We start from the raw sequence: 7500 nt of genomic DNA, 5'->3' as shown, positions 1-7500 counted from the left end.
CTCCTCTCCCCTCACACACCCTCTTCTCTCTTCCCTCCCTCCCCTTTCTCTCCCCTCACCTCTTCCCCTCTTTTTTTCTCCCTTGTCCCTTTCCTCCTCTCTCCCCTTTCGCCTCTCCTTGTAACCCTCCTCCTCCCCTCTCTCATCCGTGTTCTCCCCTCTCCCTCTCCCTCTCCCTCTCCCTCTCCCTCTCTCCCGTCGTCCTTCCTCCTTTGTGCAAGTTGAAACCATACAGATGTTGGTTGTCCTGGCCCTCGTTTCCCCTCATGGTGATGGTGGTGGTGGTGGTGGTGGTGATGGTGGTGGTGGTGGTGGTGGTGGTGGTGGTGGTGGTATTATTATTATTATTATTATTATTATTATTATTATTGTTATTATTATTATTATGATTATTATTACTATTGTTGTTGTTCTACTACTACTACTACTACTACTACTACTACTACTACTACTACTACTACTACTACTACTACTACTACCACCACCAACACCACCCTTCTGCCACCCTTATCCACCCTCTCTCTCTCTCTCTCTCTCTCTCTCTCTCTCTCTCTCTCTCTCTCTCTCTCTCTCTCTCTCCCCTCCCGCTGGCCGTAAAATGATAATTAATTAATATTGTATCCCCACACGTCCCTTCCCCACCACCACCACCACCACCACCACCACCTCGCCTTCCACGCCTCATTAGCACCCCTTCATTACCTGCCCGTGACTTACCTGGTGGCTGGGAAACAATTGCAAGTGCAGGTATACAGTAGTGGCAGATTCATTACCTTATAGTATAAATGACACAACAGATGCAGCTTTGCCGTATAGAAACGTGGCTTTTTAGGAGAAGAAAAGAGATGAAGGTGATAAATGGAGGGAAATTCGTCTCCTTATAGTATAGATGAACACACACACACACACACACACACACACACACACAGAGAGAGAGAGAGAGAGAGAGAGAGAGAGAGAGAGAGAGAAATACAAAAGACTTATAAGTTAAAAAATATATGAAACAAGGACAGTAATACAGGGAAAAATATACAACAGGCATTAATAGAATTGTAAATACGTAAGTTAAGTTGACATCTATCAGAAGCCACCGAAAGGACACGACAATGTTTGAGACTCGCTCGCAAATGGGCCTTTTCTTGTTATTGTTGTTGTTGTTGTTGTTGTTGTTGTTGTTGTTGTCTTCCATAGTCAGTGCCCTTCTTACGTACAACTAAACAATCTAATGGCTAATTCGTCCTAATAACAAGCTAACGACCAAATCACAAGCAAGAATTGACTTAATAACTACTTGTACGAACCTAGATGAGGACCTTGCAACACACACACACACACACACACACACACACACATACACACACACGTTCGTAAATGGTCCAGAAATCTAAGAGAAGGGAGAGGAAGAAAAGGAGGATGAGGGAGGAAGAAGAAGAAGAGGAGGAGTAGAAGGAGGAGAAAGAAACGTGGGTAGGGGAGGAAAGGCTGCAGTACACACACACACACACACACACACACACACACACATCTTTCATGGAAACACTTTTTGAGCTTACGTGTGTGTGTGTGTATGCAAGAAAGCAGTAACACACACGCACACACACACACACACACACACACACACACACACACACACGTCATCCCACGAGTCCTTGTTGAGGGCGCAAGGAACTCAAGACAGGAAGAAAATTGCTCTCTCTCTCTCTCTCTCTCTCTCTCTCTCTCTCTCTCTCTCTCTCTCTCTCTCTCTCTCTCTCTCTCATGGTGGTGGTGGTGGTGAGCACGTCGACAGTTTGAAGGGAAGAGGAGGAGGAGTAGGAGGAGGAAAAGGAGGAGGAGGAGGAGAAGGAAGAGGAGAGGCTGGGCAGGCGAAAATGAGCGAAAAAATGACGCACTGGCAGCTACAGGAGGAGGAGGAGGAGGAGGAGGAGGAGGAGGCAGAGGAGGAGGAGGAGGAGGAGGAGGAGGAGGAGGCAGAGGAGGAGGAGGAGGAGGAGGAGGAGGTGGTGGTGATGGTCGCGTCGCCGTCTACACACCCGCATCCTCCTCCTCCTCCTCCTCCTCCTCCTCCTCCTCCTCCTCCTCCTCTACTCTGTTTTCGTCCTCTTTGTCTTCGTCCTCGTCATCCTCCATTCCTCCCTTCCTCTTCCCTCTTCCCTCTCCCTTCCTCTTGACCCCACTCACCTCCCCCTCCCACTCATTAACCAAACCACTCACCCACTCACCCGCTCTCCCTCTCCCACGTTCCTATCCACACTCACCCACTCTGTCCCCTCCCCATTCCATCTCACCCCTCCTACCTCCTTTCCTTCCCTCTCCCTATCCTCCCTTCCCTCCCTCTCCCTATCCCTTCCCTGTCCCCGCCCCAGCCAGCAGGTCTCCCATTCGTCGCTAGGCTTGGCTCCGCACCCCGCCTGGTCTTAGGAACAAGGGACAGACGAGACGCCAGCAGTACCTCCTTGCGGGGACTCAAGTGATTCGTATTCAGAAACGCTTCGTTCTTTCACCACGACTATTTTCAAAGGCCACTGAGACGATTAGCCGGGTTCCCAAGAGTGTTTCTCGTAATAATAATGTTGTAGTCTTATTAATCTGTCACTAGAATGCTAAAGAACATCCTTAAGACCCGTGTAACTTCAACTAGTCTTTTGAAAGTAGTGGCAGTGCAGGGCGGGAAGACGCGTTTCATAATACAGAGCTGAATCAGTCAGTGGGAAGTTGAGGCAATGCAGGGAATGTTTGCAGCTTTTGAATGAAGGATGAGGGATGATTAAAAGATGATGCGAGGCTTCCGTTCATGTGTGTGTGTGTGTGTGTGTGTGTGTGTGTGTGTGGATTTTTTTTTGTGTGTGTGTGTCTTTGTTTACTGTATTGCTTGTTAGCTTAAATGTATTGCCTTATTAGAAGTGAGATGATTGAGCTATGTTCGTTTATATAGTGTATGTATGTGTGTGTGTGTGTGTGTGTGTGTGTGTGTGTGTGTGTGTGTGTTCTTTGTCCATTCTGTTACACTTGTTTATGTTCTGCTTCGTTTATTTGCGATAGCATCCTCCCTTTTTTTTCGGTAGCTGTGCAAAGTGTGAGAGTTTTACGTGTAAATAAACTCTCTCTCTCTCTCTCTCTCTCTCTCTCTCTCTCTCTCTCTCTCTCTCTCTCTCTCTCTCTCTCTCTCTCTCTCTCTGCCGCAAAAAAAAAAAAAATGGTTTACTTATAATGACAATGCAAATTATAATGGTGCTGATGATGATAATGATAAAAGTAATGATGATGATGATGATGATGACGAACAACAGTGATGATAGAGAAGTAAATGAATAATGTATAACTCATTGCACAGTGATATTTACAACGAATAATGTAATAATGCATGTAATTGAATTATTTTAAGCATTTAATGACAATAATTATATAGTGCAAGATTTAGTGTGTTATTATCGTCTGTGTGTGTGTGTGTGTGTGTGTGTGTGTGTGTGTGTGTGTGTGTGTGTGTGTGTGTGTGTGTGTGTAATGATCTAATATTAGTTTGTATTTATGTGTTACGTTTCTTTTTTCATCACTACTACTACTACTACTACTACTACTACTACTACTACTACTACGCATTTTGAGCGGAGGGAGAGAGGAGGGGAAGGGGAGGGAGAGAGTAATGAAGGTGACGGCTGTAGTAGACTGTAGGGGTCAATCATACATTAGTCTGTACCCACCACCACCACTACCACCACCAGTACGACCCCTCCACCACTACCACCACCACCACCACCACTTCCCGTCCCGCCATCAGCTCCCTACCATTACTCAAACCAAAGGAAAGAAGCTATTGTGTAAAGGATCTACTACTATTACTACTACTACTACTACTACTACTACTACTACTACTACTACTACTACTACTACTACTATTACTACTACTACTACTACTACTACCGATGAATGAAATTAACTAAAGGGACTATTATCTTTTTCCTGAAGAACATCTGTCTGTCTGTCTGTCAATCTGTTTGCCTATCTATCTAACTGTTAATCTGTCTGTCTGTCTGTAGGTATGTATGTATGTCGACTTGTCTGTCTATTTGTTTCAGTCTATCTATCCATGTCTGTATATATATCTGTCGAATTTTCTGTCTATCTATCTATTTATCTATCTATCTATCTGTCTTATCTATCTGGCTGTCATTCTATAAATCTGTCTGTCTATCTAATATCTGTCTGTCTGTCTGTCTGTCTGTCGGTCTGTCTGCCTGCCTGTTACCCTCACGTCTTCACAGCAATGAGGATGAGTGTCCAGACAAACCCAACACCAAGTAGCACGAAATGGTTCATAACATTGTCGAAAATAAAGAAAAAATAATAATATCGCCGCTTTATGAAACATTACCACCAGAAGAGGCAGTGTTTGTTGTGGCAATACTCTCACGTTTTCTCTGATTAGCGCAATCTGTGTTACATTGGTGAATCAGCGAGGCACTACATGCATAATTGCGGGTGGGAGTGTCGAGTTTCCTTGTGTTTGTACAGTTATAAGAAGCCAAAAACCATATTCTGAAACACTTCTGCGCCGCACCTCCATTACATTCAAAAAGCTCTAGTTGAAGTTATATAGGTTTTTAAGTGTGCTGCTATGGTTCAAGTGACAGATTAACGAGATTTCTACATGATTAAGAGGAGAAACACACGTGAGAACCTAGCAGATCATCTCTGTAGCCTTTGTAAATAGTCGTGGTGAGAGAGCAAGGCGTTTTTTAATACTGGCCTTGAAATGTCCAATGTAAGGGAAGCTACAAGAAGCCAGTAAATCTGTGTGATGTGAAAGATTAGGTGAATGAGGACAGAATGTATAGATAGGAGATTAATAAAGTGAGAGATGAGTGAGCATAACCAGATACTTAAATGGAAATAAAGTTGTTTGAAAGAATATGTAAAGGAGGACAGAATGTATAGATAAAAGATTGATAAAGTGAGAGATGAGTATTGATAACCAGATACTTAAATGGAAATGAAGTTTTTTAATGTAATAAGGAGTCTGAACAAGATCAACAACACTGGAAAATAAATAAATGAAGAGATAAAACACCCGTTACAATGTCTTGAAAAACACAGTATACGTATGACCTAATAGTCATGATCGTGAAGGATTTATTGAATGAATAGACGTTAGAATGAAAAGTGAAAGATGAATAATAACAACAACACAAGTAAAAACAAAGTATGAAGTGTATTTATGCATCAACTTTGAATAAATTTACCCACACAGATAAACGTTAGAATAAAAGAATCAATAATGACAAAACACCTCACTGAATACAAAGTAAGAACGCATATTTTTGCATGCATTTATTATACGTATGAATGGATGAATGAATAAGTGGACAGCAGGTGTGTTGAACAGGTAAACAAGCAACAGGTGAGGCAGAGAAGAGGAAGAGGTGGGAAGGTAACAAGAGCGTAATGAATGAATGACATCAAACACGCATCAGCTCCTCGCGTGAGTGTAGCGACAGAAGCATGTCATTATCCTGTTTTCAGACCCGAGGTAATGAGTAGGTAAGCTGTAGGTGATTAAGTTATCAGTTTCTTATGGTCACTTAGTCTCTCGTATTCAGAAACGCTTTGCTGTCTTACCACGGCTGTTTTCAAAGGCCAAAGAGATGTTTAGTGGAGTTCCCAAGAGTGTTTCCCTTGTTCATATTGTAGAAATGTTGTTAATCTGTCACTGGGATTATAAAGACACCCTGAAATCACGTCTAACTTCAACGAGAGGGGCTTTTAAATGTAATGGAGGTGCGGCGCTGGAGTGTTGCAGAATAGAGAATAAAAGATTAATTTCCTGTTTTATGAGCTACGGAACTACTTGAATAAACTGCAGTGGAGGAGTGGGTTTAAGAAGTTGTAGTTGTTTTATGGGAAAATTTTGTGTAGCGAAGAAAGGATTAAAGGTTGAGAGATTCACTGTGTCTCGTTATCGTGATTAGGTTTGTTTACTCTTGTTTTCAGTCGTTGATTCTTTGGTTCGTGTCTTTATTTGTTTTTGAGCTTAGGAAATATCTTTACTACTAAGCTTATTACTACTACTACTACTACTACTACTACTACCACCACACACACACACACACCTACCTCTTCTCTCTCTCTCTCTCTCTCTCTCTCTCTCTCTCTCTCTCTCTCTCTCTCTCTCTCTCTCTCTCTCTCTCTCTCTCTCTCTCTCTGTGTGTATATACTTTCTTGGTCACAACATTCCCCGTGCGTGTGTTTGCGTGTCTGTGCCATGTTTGCCTCGACTTGGCGTGACTGATAAACAAACTGCTCCCAGACACACACACACACACACACACACACACATACAAGGTAGCGGTGTGTGTGTGTGTGTGTGTGTGTGTGTGTGTTCCTCGTCGTCCTATTTGCTTGGTCTCTCAACATCCGTGTGTTTACTCTGCTTTATTCTATTTGTTCGTCCACCGGTTGAGATAATGGTGGTGGTGGTGGTGGTGGTGGTGGTGGTAGCGGTGGCGGTGGTGGTGGAGATTGTGAGAAACCGTGAGATGCAAGTTGAAGGAATGAAGTTTGGAATGACTGGCTGGAAGAGAGAGAGAGAGAGAGAGAGAGAGAGAGAGAGAGAGAGAGAGAGAGAGAGAGAGAGAGAGAGAGAGAGAGAGAGAGAGAGAGATGATGATGATGATGATGATGATGATGATGATGATGCATATATTGACCCAACACAGCACTAATATTCTTGACCTGAAACTGGAAACACCCCACAGACACACACGCCTTTTACCTGCGAAGCGACAGAAATCCGTATTCAGAAACGCTTTTGTTCTCTCACCACGACTGTTTTCCAAGACCACAGAGATGATCAGCCGGGTTCTCAATAGTGTTTCTTCTGTTAATAATATAGAAATCTTGATAATCTGTCACTAGAACTATAAAAATAACCTTAAAAGCCCGTGTAACTTCAACTAGAACCTTTTGAATGTAGTGGAGATGCGGCGCAGTATTCAGAAACGCTTTGCTCTCACCACGACTATTTTCCAAGGCCAAACAGATGATCAGCCAGGTTCTCAATAGTGTTTCCCCTGTTAATAATGTAGAAATCTTCATAATCTGTCACTAGAACCATAAAAATAACCTTAAAAATACGTGTAACTTCAACTAGAGCCTTTTGAATGTAGTGGAGATACGGCGCAGTATTATACGTGTAACTTCAACTAGAGCCTTTGAATGTAGTGGAGGTGCGGCGCAGATGTGCTTCATAATATGGTCCAGAATGCTGTGTGTGTGGAGAGGGAAGGAGATGTAATGGATGTATGTGACAGGTGGACAGATGTGTATTTAAAGGAACTGCCACTTCGTCTAATGATTTCTAAGCTTTCATTGTGGTTTCATGAGTATTATTTTTATTTATTTATTTATTTATTCATTGAGTCAGGTGAACCGAAAAAGGTACTTGCGAGTTTAAAGGTAAATCATCTACTACTACTACTACTACTACTACTACTACTACTACTA

General features: G+C 42.8%; 1 protein-coding gene across 7 annotated transcripts in view; it reads left to right on the top strand.

Annotated features, from left to right (window-relative positions):
• LOC135092256 (innexin inx2-like) overlaps nucleotides 1–7500 on the top strand; it is a 74466-nt gene that overhangs the window by 48988 nt on the left and 17978 nt on the right. The window lies entirely within an intron of this gene.

Source organism: Scylla paramamosain, chromosome 39, assembly GCF_035594125.1.
Source record: "Scylla paramamosain isolate STU-SP2022 chromosome 39, ASM3559412v1, whole genome shotgun sequence".
Lineage (NCBI taxonomy): Eukaryota > Metazoa > Arthropoda > Malacostraca > Decapoda > Portunidae > Scylla > Scylla paramamosain.
This window is presented reverse-complemented; position numbering and strand designations above follow the sequence as displayed.